Below are 14,510 nucleotides of genomic sequence, written 5' to 3' on the forward strand. Positions count from 1 at the left end.
TTTCTGACCCAAGAACCCCTTTCGCACGTGCCCCACAAACTTCTCCTAATCTACCTAAGAAATGCTTCTGCGAGGGAAGCGTCATACAAAGCGAGTGCGTGTATCTGGATGAGGCGGAGAGATTTGGATAGGGCACACCTTGGCTCAGTTAATTATCTTAACCATTGTATTACCAGAAGTGCTGCTATATACCATGTTGCGCACCCCTCCTCTTAGTATTTACAGGTAGTATTTGCTGCTTAACTTCTGCAACCGATTTTTGGTTCTTTGTCCCAATACAAATTATCATGTTCTTTTCTTATCTCTTGGAACACTTGTTGACAGCCAGTACTTTTGTGTAATTCAGTGAAAGATCCTCATTTTACTGCAGTTACCTGAGTGTGTTTCATGTGAAGTCCTGCTTTCCCCCCCTTCCTTTAGAAATGCATCTCAGTTTGCCTTTTGCTGAAAACTGGCACAGCATGCATAGTTGGCCCAGTCCTCATCGTATGTCTCATGAGCTAGAAGAAGCATTTTCCTGATTGTAGATGACCTTATTGTCAGTAGGATGAGAAATACATTTTTTCCCTTGGGGCCTGCCTTGGAGGAGGATATGGAAGATGAAGAGAGACAATATAAGAAGCTGCCTTGCACTTTAGCCTGGCCGGCAGTGGCTCTCTGGGGTCTCAGAGTAGGAATTTTCCCAGGCTTGCTACCTAAGGCCCTTTCAGTCAGAAATGGTAGGGTATGGCATCTTCCACATGCCAGTCACAGCGATGGCCTGAAAAAGTCTGAACTTTTTAGATGCCAGCATCAAACTGTTTAGCCAGGTGTCCTGGGTGTGTACAAGCGCCTTCTTGCTTCAGCTTCCATAACTGACTTTGACTTTCATATGCTGAACTGACTTTCATATGGTATTTTTTGCCTAGTAGTTCTGGTGAATGAGTCAAATGTCATCTTTTTAATTTTATTTGTTAAGGGTAAGTGGACTTCAGGCTTGTGTGCTCTACTTAGTTTTTTACTAGAATTCTGAGATCCACCAGGTGCAAAATCGTGACTCAGGTGGGTGGACATATGTTAGCAGTTGAGGAACAGGTGCCTCTGAATGCATGTTGACCCCAAGAATTTGTGATCAGTAAGCAGAACGAAGTGCATTAGCCATTTCATACAAAAATCCACACCTGATTTTTCTTGAAGCATTCTTTTTCCGCAACCAAATTGGGAGTAGGGTGGAGAAAAGATTGTATTGCTATTGTTAATACAATTGGGAGCTAGAAACCCTTGTCAGTCTACCAGTAGATTCTGATATGCTTTTTGCTCACTGCTGTTTAGGCTACATCTGAATTGAACATTATTCCAGGTCTCTTGCGTGGTTTTATTCTCTGCTGGTTCCTGTCTGCATCTGCTAGATGCCATGTAACCATATGTGCAATGAATGCATACCTGTTTATCCTGCATTCACCAGAGATGTACAGATGGGGATTGCTTCTATAGCATCATCCTCGATATTCTCGATTGTTAATATCCCACATGGTGGTTCTTTTCGGTGAGAGGGCTCACTGTCCTGTACTGCTGACATTGCATTTACCTTCTCCTGCTTTTTCCTTGCCCATTTGCCATAATCTCCTCTGTGAGCATAAAATACTACACTTTAAAGATAGGTATCTTTAGGCATGCTGAACTGTAAACCATCTCTCTGGCTTCAGGGGATGTACTTGGATGAATCAATCCCATGTCCTGACTTACGAGTAAGCTGGAAGGTCTGCTTCATGCCATGTTGATCTTTGTATGTTATTTGGGACTTGTTGCTGGTGTAGAGGCTTTGATCTTTCTTAATCTCAAATCAGATGGACGTTGAAATGCAGCATAAAATTTTAGATACTGAGTAACTTAAGTGAATGTTTCTTAAAAACAGAGGTTTCTAAGGCCTCTTTCAATGATTGAGTAGTGGAAGAGAGGCTCATTTCCATTGGGTGGTTGTTCCAAAGCTTAGGAGTCACTATAGAATGTGCTTATTCGAAGATCTTACAGGTGGGCATGCAGGCAAGGCCTCTCATGCAGATCTTACTATGTATGCAGAGTCATTTGGGTTCAAACCATTTAGGACTTCGAAAGTTAATAACTGTGCTTTGAATTGGGTTCCAAAGTGTATAGGCAGCTAGTGAAGTTGGAGCAAAATTGGTGTAATATATTCAGATTTTCTGGCTGTTACCAGCATCCAGGCAGCTGCACTGGTTGAATTTTCTGAACTGTTTTCAAAGGGAGAACCTGAGTCCTGAATGCATTGTTATAGTGCCTAAACCCATGTTTGTCAATTTGATTTAGCTTTGTTAGCTATTTAGGAAAATACTAAATTGGATGATTGGTCCATCTAGCCAGGAATTGTCAACACGAAATGGCAACCGTTCTCCAGAGTTTCAGGCAGGGGTTTTTCCAGCCCTACTTTGTGATATTGGAGATTGAACCTGAGGCATTCTGCATGTAAAACATGTGCTCTACCACTGAGCTATGGGCCCCTTCTGAATATTCATACTTGAAAAACATGTTATTGGAATTATAACATGTAGGCTACAGTGGGCTACTTCTTTGAAGTTACGGACCATGTTACCTCAGTGGAAGTGTTTGGAGGCCCAGTCCAAAAGTTGCTCTAGCTCCTTGACAATTTCAGTTACCCTTTTCTGCATGTTTTCCAGCTCTATAAATCCCTTTTTGAGGTGCGGTGACCAGCACTGTGCACAGTATTTGAAGTGTGGTCACATCATAGATATATATAAGTGCATTATGATACTGGCAGTTTTATTTATTATTTATTTATTAATTAAATGTATTAATCGCCCATCTGGCTGGTCACCCAGCCACTCTGGGCAATGTACAACACACCATAAAACAATTTAAAACAATAAAATTCTACCATAATTTTTTTTTTAAAATACCCTAACCCACCCCAAATTTTATTTTCAGTTTCTTTCCTAATAACCCCCAGTATGGAATCTGCCTTTTTCGCACTGGATTGATGTTTTCATCAAAACCAAGATTTTCCCCTTGGTCAACCATGGCCAGCCCAAACCCAACTAGTGTATACCTACCGAGGGGAGATATGATAGCGCTCTTCAAGTACCTGAAAGGTTGTCACAGAGAGAAAGGCCAGGATCTCTTCTTGATCATCCCAGAGTGCAGGACACGGAATCATGGGCTCAAGTGACAGGAAGTCAGATTCCAGCTGAACATCAGGAAAAACTTCCTGACTGTTAGAGCAATACGGCAATGGAACTAATTCCCTAGGGAGGTAGTGGGCTCTCTCTCACTGGAGGCATTCAAGATGAGGCTGGACAGCCATCTGTCAGGGATGCTCTGAGTTGGATTCCTGCATTGAGCTGGGGGTTGGACTCGATGGCCTTGTAAGCTCCTTCCAACCCTACTATTCTGTGATTCTATGATTCTATGGTATTCAGATTCCCCCCCATGTGCATCATTTTACGCTTGTTTATACTTGCAAATGGAGTTTGTTATTTTGTTGCCCATTCCCCCAATTTGAAGAAATCATTTTGGAGGGCTTTGCAATCCCTTTTCGTTTTAACCTTAAATAATTGCAGATGAACAAGTTAGCAAGCACCAGTCCCAGTGTAGGTCCTTGGGGGACGTTACGATTTACATTCTTCCATTGTGAGAACATTGTTCATTAACCAGTATGAATCCATAACAGGAACTCTCCTTTTATCTCATGACTGCTAGGTTTGCTCAGGTGAGGGACTTTGTCAAAAACATTTTGGAAATCCAAGTGAATAATGGCTGGCCTCACATAACATGACAACCCACTGTCAAGGTTGAGTGTGGGTTGTCGTCGAACCATGGGTAGTTGTTGAAACGTAGACAGTTGTGTTGTGTGAACCCAGCTGCACTAACAAACCATGGTTTGTTAACCACAAATTACCTACAAAGAGAACAAATAGTTTGTTTTTTGGGTTGTTTGTGGTTTGTTAGTATGGCTGGATTCACACAGCACAACAACCTGCATTTAAACTAAGCTTTTAGAGTTTAGAACTCGAAAAGCTTAGTTGGACAGGACTTAATTTTGCAGAAGCCATGTTGATTCTTTTTCAGCAGGATCTGTCCTTCTATATGTTTATCTTTAATAATGCTTTCCACCAGCTTACCCAGAACAGGCATTAAGCTAACCAGCCTGTAATTTCCTGGATTCCTCTTGATCCCTTCGTAAAAATGAGTCTTATATTGTCCAGTCCTGTGGTACAGAGACCATTCTTAGGGACTTGTTATATATTTTTGTTAGAAGTTCAGCTGTTTCACAGTTGAATTCTTGAAGAAGTCCAGGATGGATACCATCTCAGCCTGGGGATTTATTTGTTTTCAATGTCTCAATAAAGTCTAGAACGAGTAGGCAACCTTTTTGGATCTATGGGCACATTTATTGTTTTTCCCTGGGGTGCATTTGCTTTCCCCCCGGTGAGTCTCTCCTCCCCACCCCCATTTTTCTCTTCACCTGTTCTCTGTGGAGACCTCCCTCCTGCTCTGGATTTTTCTTTCTCCCAGTCACCGTGTTCACCTCTTTCTCTCCCGGCCTGTCCAATCAGTTTCCTTCCCTACTGTTGCACTCACTTCCTCTTCTTCCCAACCATGATTTCCGTCCCCACTGCTGTGCTCACATCTTCTCCCTTCCCCTCTGCCTGCCTACGATTTCTTTCCTCACTACTGTGTTCACCTTCTTCTGCTTCCTCCATCCTCATTAGGATTGTTAATATGAGCATGGAGGTAGGCTGCAGAGGGGTGAGGAAAGTGCGGGCAGGGGTCTGGATATATGCAGATGTCTCCCTCTTGTGGGATAGTCTTCCAAGAGACTGACAGTAGAATTTCTTGGTCTATGCCTTCCGTTGTCAAACTACGATACCTTGAATGTGAGCAGTGGAGCATTGTGTATGCTCTGATGTGTTGAGGGCAGAAATGTGTTTGCGCTTCCTATGGCTTTCTGCTTGTCTGTTTGAAGTGCTGCAAGGCTTGATGCAGCTGTAAGGGGCTGTGGGCTCATGATGGACCTTTCACTTACTTGTTGAGGCTCAGTGCTCCCCTGGGTTCCCCTTGGAAATGCATTGTCCTGTTGAAATTCAGCAAATAGTTCTGAGACCCTGTGGAAAGGGCCAATTTGTTTAAACATTTTCTCTAAAAACATTTTTTAAAATCCAGAAATGAACATAAAAGAATGTTGGTTAATTAGTGGAACTGCCTAAAAGAGATCTTTGCAGAAAGTCAGTGTGATAATGCTTTTATGGGACCCTCGTAAGTTGGGGAAAAGACTCTCCAAGCTCTTTGCTTGCTACAGAAATCTGTGAAACATTGACTCCATAAAATATGTTTGCTACATAACTCCTGTTCTTTTTGGCTACCATGGCAGTTGTTGTGTCTTAAACTGTTTTGAAAGACTTTATGACCCATACTTAAGAACAGCCTGGGAAGAGGCCAGTTTCGATCCATGCCCTGTCTGTGTCTCACCTTACCCCCTTCCACCTGCCTCCTCTGCAAAAGACTTCTGGTGTGGCTTGTAGAGAGTTTACTCGTTCATTCTGAGTATTCAGTTCAGTCATGGTCTCCTAGGCATAGACCTGTATGCATTTGTAATAACCTCTGCTTAAGATAAATGTTTGAAAGAAAGACGTTTGGGTGAAATGCACTTAGGTTTCAGGGCAAATGTGTTGCAGAAGCCACCTCAAAACTGGCTTGTGTGCAGGCGTGGCTGCATTTTTGGACTGAACAAAATCCAATTTCTGGTTTAGGTGCATGTGGCTGCAAAATCATAGAGTTGGAAGGGATCATTTAGATCATTGAGTCCAATTTCCCAAATTGGTTAAGCTTCAGTTTGATTAAGCTGCTCTTTCCACAGGATTTGGTGTCAGATGTTGGAAGGCCAAAGGGTCAAGGGTTTTTACTCTTTCTGTTGGTCTCCAGTCTGAAGCTACTTGGGTGTTTATTAGACATACCTAGAAAAAGGCCAAATTAATGCTCTTCAAGCAGCTTCCCAACTAACTTTAAGATCCCTGAAGGCCTGGTAATGACCTGAAAGATATTCATATCTTGCAGTATGTGGTGTGTGTGTGTGTGTGTGTGTGTATGTATGTATGTGTAAAGGATCTTTTAAGTCCCTGTCATGTCCCACAGACATGATAGCCACAAAAACAGAAGAACTATGGAAATTTTTACCCAGCGGTCAATGTACCATCTGAACCTGGAATGATTCCTCTCATCGCTTTGAAGGTTGAAAGACACCAGCAGGGGCACAATTAGGAGGTTATCCTCAGACTGCGCCATCACAACTGCAGAAGGGTGATTGTGAACATAAGATAGGGTAGCACCCAGGGCCCAGAGTGTCCAGTGTTCCTCCCATTGGGCCTATAGCCTTGTAGGTCATGCAAGATAAATTAACCCAAACAAGTTCTTGCTAACCCACCTGCTGCCCACACAAATCGTAGTCACTTTGGGCACATCAGCAGCTTGAAATGAGAAAAAATATTTATTTTTTATTTTAAAAAGATATTTCTTGGCCACTTTTCAGTGCAGGAGCCCTCCCAAGCTAGCATGCAATAATAAAACCCACACAATAAAAACCAGTACAGAGATAAAAACAGCACAACAATAAAATTCACATAAAAACTGATCTGATAATAAAAATAGTAAAACGAGCAACAGCAGGAAGCATCCTAAAAAACCCACCAGCATAAAAAATAAAATATACAACTGCAGCCACAACCCAGCCTGCTAAACGCAGAATCGGGGAAGGCCAGGTTTTCAGGGCCTTCCTAAAAGCCTGCAATGATACTGGCTGGCAACTTATTCCAGAGATGTGGGGGCACTGCCAGAAAGGCCCCTTTTTGTGTAGTCATACACCTAATTACCCTCACAGGTGGGCAAATGCTGATCTTAAAGTGCAGGCAGGCTGATACGGATAAAGGCGGTACATCAAGTAATTTGGTCCTAAACCATTTTAGGCTTTAAAGTTCAAAACCATTAGTTGAAATTGGGCTCAGAAACACATTGGTAACAACGTGCAGCTGGTGCAATATAGGCCTTATATGATTGGATTGTCTTGCCCTCACCAGCACTCAGGCGGCTGCATTCTGCACCAGCTGAAGTTTCCACACAGTCTTCAAAGGCAACCCCTTCTACGGCACATTACAGTAGCATAGCCTGGACATCACTAGTACATGGATAACTGAGACCAGGTCTGATCTCTCCAGATAGGGCTACATTTGGCATACCATCCTAAGCTGGTAAAGTGCACTTCCAGACTCTGCAGCTGTCTGGGCTTCCCAGTCAGCATAGAGTCCAGGAGGGCTCTGTCAGGGTGGACACTGAGCCCATAGAACCTCAGAGCAGTTCTGATTCTGAGGAGGAACTGCCGTCCGTGGGAGAGGAGCGCGCTCATCCCTCCCAGGCCTTGCAGCTGGCAGAGATTCCTCCTCCCAGCATTCCAGACATAGATAGCAGTCCTGGGAGTGAAAGAGTGTGGGAGGAGGACTGGCTGGATGCTCGACGCAGATGCAGAGAGCGACAAGCTATGGAGGGTGCGGAAAGGAGGCGTAGCGCCTGTTTGGCGCACAAGCAACGGTCGCGTCCAGAGGACCCAAGGGAAAAGGGGAGGGACTCTCCCTAGCCCGTAAGGTCAGCGTCTGCAAGTGATTCTCGTTCAAACAGGGACCAACTGTTTCCAACCCGGGGCATAGATGACTCTGCTGTTCATAGCTTAGTCGCTGGTGATAGAGTTGTTAAGTTGTAAAAGGATAAAGCCTTGAAAAGAATCCTTTGTCTGTGTCTGGTGTTGGCTACTAGGATAGACTGAAAGAGGCCGGCTAGGGCCTCCTGACAGCTTGGTCCCCGTTGGCTCTTTTTTTCTCTCTCTCACTCTCCTCCTACTGCCAAATGGAGGGTGCCAGAGACCCAACAGTGCAGGCTCTGGCGCAAGACAACCAGATTCTCCGTGATCAAGTGGCTCAACTGACGGTTGCTCTGCAGAATCTATAGGTTCAACCCCCGCCACCTCCGATTCCCCCCCCGCCGCCGCCGCAAGTGCCCGGTGGCCTTGCCAGAGAAGTTTTCTGGGGAGAAGGGACTTTTTCAGATTTTCAGGGCCCAATCAGAGCTGTACATGTGCCTTCGACCTGAGGATTTCCTGATGGAACAGGTTCGTGTGGGTTTCATCATTAATCTACTTTCCCGCGTGGCCGCTAAATGGGCTTTGGGACTCCTCGCTAACGACCCCCTGCTCGGGGACTATCAAGGTTTCATGACAGCGATGGCCTGTTTTTTTGGTGACCCCCTGCGGATGCAGACGGCTTCTCGGGAGATTCACCGCCTCAGGCAGGGCAAGGACTCAGTTTCCAGCTATGCGACAACTTTTTGCTTGCTGATGCAGGACTTACAGTGGAATGATGCCGCGCTGGTGGCTCAGTTTTTGGATGGTTTAAACGACGAGATCTTGGACAAGTTGGCGCGGACACCCAGCCTGCCGACTTTGGAGGACCTCATCCAGACCTGTCTCCAGATAGATAGTCGGCTGGAGGGGGGCAGCAGACCCGGCGGGGTGCCGGGGGCCGAGATTTCCCTCCTCCCATTCCCCCCTGTTTCCTGCCCCCTCCCCCACCCCTGTGGTGGGGCCGGAGGAGACCCCGATGCAGCTGGGAGCTACCCGAGCCCCGCTGCTGCCAGAGGAGCTTGAGCGCCAGTGAGCTGAGCACCGCTGCTTTCGGTGTGGAAAACTGGGCCATTTCGCCAAGACCCTGCACGGAGTGATGTGGGATTTTTGGTGGCCTCATGTGTGTCGGGATGTCAAGTCCTATGTCGCCTCCTGCCCAGCCTGCCAACGGGCGAAGGCCCCCTCAGGCAGGCCCACAGGATTGCTTCACCTCCTGCTTACTCCCTCAGGACCTTGGAAACTGCTCTCCCTTGACTTCATCACTGACTTGCCTCCCTCACACGGTAAGACCACCATTCTGGTGGTGGTGGATTTGTTTTCTAAGATGGCCCATTTCATCCCCTGCTCTGGGTTGCCCACAGCCAGGGAGACGGCGGAGCTGTTTTTGGTGCATGTTTTCCGACTCCACGGATGGCCCGAGGGTCTCATTTCGGATAGGGGGCCCCAATTCACTGCCCATTTCTGGAGGGAGCTACTTGGGCTTCTACATGTGATGCTCCGTCTTTCCTCCGCCCACCATCCACAGACGGACGGTCAGACCGAGCGCACCAATGCAACTCTAGAGCAATATTTGCGCTGTTATGTCAGTTACCAGCAAGATGACTGGTTTTCCTTGCTGCCTCTCACGGAATTTCCTTATAACAATGCCTGCCATGCTTCCACCCGCCAAACTCCATTTTTTGCCAATTTTGGTTACCACCCCAAGGCTTTCCCGTCCACCCTAGCTCCCTCTTCGGTGCTGGCGGCCCACTACCTTTTAGAGGAGTTGAGAGCGGTACACCACCTCTTACGGGAGGAGGAGTTTGAGGTCGCGGAGATTCTGGATTCCCGCCTTTCTCACGGACGCCTGCAATATCTGGTGGACTGGAAGGGGTACGGGCTAGATGAGCGATCCTGGGAACCCGCGGAATATGTACATGCTCCATTGCTGCTGAGGCGTTTCCACCAGCTCTACCCCCACAAGCCCGGGGGGGGGGGGGCCTCATGGGAGCGGGGATGATGTCAGGGTGGACACTGAGCCCATAGAACCTCAGAGCAGTTCTGATTCTGAGGAGGAACAGCTGTCTGTGGGAGAGGAGCGCGCTCATCCCTCACAGGCCCTGCAGCTGGCAGAGATTCCTCCTCCCAGCATTCCAGACATAGATAGTGCTCCTGGGAGTGAAGGAGCGTGGGAGGAGGGCTAGCTGGATGCTCAACGCAGATGCAAAAAGCGACGAGCTATGGAGGGCGCGGAAAGGAGGCGTAGCGCCCGTCTGGCGTGCAAGCAACGGTCGCGTCCAGAGGACCCAAGGGAAAAGGGGAGGGACTCTCCCTAGCCCATAAGTTCAGGGTCTGCAAGTGATTCTCATTCAAACGGGGACCAACCTTTTCCAACCTGGGGCATAGGTTACTCTGCTGTTCATAGGTTAGTCGCTGGTGAAAGTTATTAAGTTGTAAAAGGAATAAAGCCTTGAAAAGAATCCTTTGTCTGTGTCTGGAGTTGGCTACTGGAGTAGACTGAAAGAGGCTGGCTAGGGCCTCCTGACAGGCTCCCAGACTACACATGTGGTCTTTTAGGGAGAGCGCAACTTCATCTGAGACCAGTTGTAAACCTCTATCCAAAGTACTTGATTTCCCAACCCACAGTACCTCAATCTCGATCAAGTTGCAGTCTTAGGCACCCCAAAACAGCCTCCAGACACTGGCTGAAGAGTTCAGCAGCCTCCCTGAGAGGTGTAGATAGAAACGAGGCACAGCTGAATATCATCTACATACTGATGACACTTCAGCCCAAGTCTCCTGATGACTTTGCCCAGTGGTTTCAGGTAGATATTAAAAAGCATGAGGGACAGGATAGAAACTTGCATAAGCTGAAGGCTGTGGGGTGGAATAAAAGTCCCCCAGCACCACTTGCAGAGACCTCTCCTCCAGGAAGGACTGGAACCACTTTAGTACTGTGTGTCCTGAGCCCATCCCAGTCAGATCACTATTTGGTGACGTTGAACTTCTCGGTTCCACAATCCCTCTGCAGGGGTGGAGGACCCACTGAAATGGTTCGCCCCAGGCGTCCTATGGATCCAGATGTATTCCTGAACGTGCTTGGGGATTCTCTGCAGCACGCGAACGGCCACTCGGTCGAGACCCTGGTGAGTAGCTGGAATGCCGCATTCAGTGGGGCATTAGATCGGGTGGCTCCAAAACGCCCTCTCCCCCTGAACAGGGCTCGGACTGCACCATGGTTCAAGCCATGGTTACGAGCTCTGAAACAGGAGGTGAGATGGCTAGAGTGCTGGTGGCGGACGTCTCGCTCCAAAGACGATCAGACCCGGGCTAGAGCTGTATCTTCAGCCTATCATGTGGCGGTGAAGGCAGCAAAAAAGGAATATTATGCTGTCTCTACTGCGTCCACAGAGTGCTGTCCTGTGTTCCAAGTGGTCCGGAGCCTGGTCGGTCCAGTTGCTCCGGAACCACTGGAGCATTCTAAGGCCTCCTGTAAGGCCTCGGCAAGGCACTTTGCGGATAAAATTGATCGGATTAGGAGTGTTATTCCATGCGCTGTGGATACAGTTAGTGAGCAGGAGGCGGTCTGTGGCACACCGGTTTTGTGGGATCGGTTCCAGCTTCTTCCTCCTGATGAAGTGCACAAGGTGCTTTCATCTGTAAGGCCGACCACCTGCTTATTTGATCCTTGCCCATCTTGGCTCATTATGAGCTGCAGAGAGAGGCTGGGTGAGGGGATCAAGGCGGTGGTGAACGCCTCCCTTGAGGAGGGAGTGATGCCATCAGCTCTCAGGGAGGCAGTGATAAGACCACTCTTAAAGAAGCCCTCCTTGGATTCCCAAGTTCTGAACAATTTTCTCCCAGTCTCAAATCTGCCATTTTTGGGCAAGGTGTTTGAGCAGGTGGTGGTGATGTAGTTGAAGGCACACTTGGAAGAAGCTGATTATCTAGATCCATTTCAGTCGGGCTTCAGGCCTGGGTATGGGACAGAAATGGCCTTGGTCGCCTTGGTGGATGATATGAGGAGGGTTTTGGATAGGAGCTAATGCTCCTTCCTTGTTTTTTCTTTTTCTTCCTTTTGATACTGTTGACCACAGTATCCTTCTGGACCACCTGGAGGGGTTGGGCACTGGAGACACTGTATTGCGGTGGTTCCGGTCCTTCCTCTCCAGCAGGTACAAGAGGGTAGCACTGGGAGAGGAGGTTTTGGACCCATGGCCGCTCACTTGTGGGGTGCCACAGGGTTCCATCCTCTCCCTGATGCTATTTAACATCTATGTGAAGCTGCTGGGGGCTGTCATCAGGAGGTTTGGGGTGTGGTATCATGAATATGCGGATGACACGCAGCTCTACCTCTCCTTTAAATCTTCACCAAGTTTGGCTGTAGAATCCCTGTCCAAATGTCTGGAGACGGTGAGTGGCTGGATGGGGAGGAATAAGTTGAAGCTGAACCCTGACAAGACCGAGGTACTTTTGGTGGGAGACAAGAGGAGGTTGGGGGGTGTTGACCTGGTGTTGAATGGGGTACAGCCCTTGAAAGACCAGGTGTGCAGCCTAGGGGTCATTTTAGACTCCCAGCTGTCCATGGAGACTCAGGTGTCAGCTGCGAGCCGGACAGCGCTGTACCAACTCCATCTGATACGGCGGCTGCGCCCCTACCTTCCCGACCATCTGCTCCCATCGGTAGTACATGCCCAGGTCTCCTCTCGTTTAGACTACTGTAATGCGCTTTACTTGAGGTTACCCTTGAAGACGGTTCGGAAGCTGCAGCTGGTACAGAACGTTGTGGCTCGCCTGATTAAAGGGGCAGTCGCTGGCGTGATCACATCACTCCGGTGCTGAAGGAGTTGCACTGGTTACCAGCTGTTTTCCGGGCCAAATTCAAGGTGTTGGTTTTGACCTTTAAAACCCTATATGGTTCTGGCCCAGCCTATCTCAAGGAGTGCCTCCAGCAACACCAGACAGGCCGCTCAACAAGATCAGCCTCAGATGGCCTTCTCTCTGTCCCATCAACCAGGACAGCTAGGTTGGTGAGGACGAAGGAGAGGGCCTTCTCTGTGGTGGCCCCCACTCTGTGGAACTGCCTCCCTAGGGAACTCCGCCATGCCCCCTCTTTAATGAGCTTCCAACACGCATTAAAAACGTGGTAGTTCAGGCAGGTTTTTGGGGTGGGTTAGGGTAGTTCTAGAAATACGATGTTTTACTGTAAAAATTTATTGTTTTAAAACTGTTTGTATTGACATACATTGCCCAGAGTGGCTGGGTGGCCGGTCAGATGGGCGATTCAGAAATTTAATAAAATAAATAAATAAATAAACCCTGATAAATGATCCAGAAGGATATCATGGTCAGTGGTATTGAAAACTGCTGAGGGCTCCACAAGAACCAACATGGTTGCACTCCCCTCATCAACCAGGGCAACCAAACCTGTTTCTGTCCCATAACTAGGTCTGGAACCTGATTGGAATGTGTCTAAGTAATCAGTATCATACACCACTGCTCGGCGTTGTGAGGCCACCACATGCTCCAGCACCTTGCCCAAGAATGGCAAATTTGACACAGGGTGGTACTTACCCAAAACCATATGATGTAGATTTTGTTTTTTCAACAAGATCCTCACCACTGCTTCTTTCCCTTGTGCTTTCCCCTGTATATGAGATCTGGAAGCATTTTTAAAAACTTTCTCTGGGCTACCAGGCTGAGCTACTTAAAGCCTCTACTTCTGGAATTGAACAATAGCTGTGACTAGTGTCTTTGTGAGCCAGGTGAACTGTCCCTGTCTCCTGTGTTGTGGTTCATTCAGGGATGTAGCAACATTAGGCCTTGAGTGGGAACCTTTTGAACCTGTAAGATCTATCTTGTTCCTGTGGCTTCCTCTTGTGTCTCTTTCAGTGACATCCCCAGACACAAAGGGACGAATGTCCTCCTTGTTCTTCCAGAGGTGTACCTTCAAGGTGTACTCCATCTTTCATAGATCTTGGGACCTTGACTTGTAATTGTATATTAACTCCAGTGGAGTTACACTGGAGTTAATTACACTGGAGAAGGGGCATTGAAGAGATATCTACAGTAGGACAGATTGGTGGTCATTGCAAATTGCGCTGCCTGTTTTTTTTTTTTTTATCCAGGATGCTAACTACACAATCCTGTAGAAGTCTGCTTGGGTTCAATGGGGGTTTCTCCTAAGCAAGTGTGCATAGAACTGCGTTGTAAGAGATCCAAGTCTTGCCGACTAGGCAACACCCCCCCTGCCCCCCCTTCAAAGTTTCTTGTTCTTAAGAATGGCTGCCTTGGACATTTTGCCTTCAGTTTCCATTCTGGCAAGCCAGATGACCCAGGAGGCTCACAAGCTGGGCATCGTGGCGATGGCTGCCCCATGGTTGGGCACTTGGAGGTATGCTGCTTTCTGTGCATGGTGGTTCCATAATTTTACAAAATTCTACCATGTCCCCCACCCCCATCATCTTCCCCCTCCACCTTTGAGTAAAAAGCATAAAACAAAATAAGCCCTTGATCATTTTAGTTGCCCTTCTCTGCAGCTTTTCCATATTTATGATGCACTGTTTTTTGAGATGGGGTGCCCAGAAACATACGTTATTCCAAATGTGATCACACCATTGATCTATGTAACAGCATCATGACACCTTCTCTTATTTTTAACATGGTTTTTGCCTTAACTGCTGTCATAATGGGTGATGTCCTACCATGACCCTGAGATGTTTCTTGGTTAGTCAGGAATAGAGATATAAAATTTCTGGAAATCTTGAGCCATGGAAAAACTTCCCCCCCAGAAAAATGGGAAATTATGGAAAAATAAGCAACACTTTTTAAAAGCGCTCTTTACAGATCTAAAGTA

At 47.3% G+C, this 14,510-nt stretch overlaps 1 protein-coding gene across 1 annotated transcript in view; it reads left to right on the forward strand.

Annotated features, from left to right (window-relative positions):
- The window catches only part of PDPK1 (3-phosphoinositide dependent protein kinase 1), a 72,625-nt gene that overhangs the window by 631 nt on the left and 57,484 nt on the right, over nt 1-14,510 (forward strand). The gene's annotated exons all lie outside the window — the stretch shown is intronic.

The sequence above is a fragment of the Heloderma suspectum genome, chromosome 12 (assembly GCF_057233095.1).
Source record: "Heloderma suspectum isolate Gila_16-S chromosome 12, 16-S_ref, whole genome shotgun sequence".
Classification (NCBI taxonomy): domain Eukaryota; kingdom Metazoa; phylum Chordata; class Lepidosauria; order Squamata; family Helodermatidae; genus Heloderma; species Heloderma suspectum.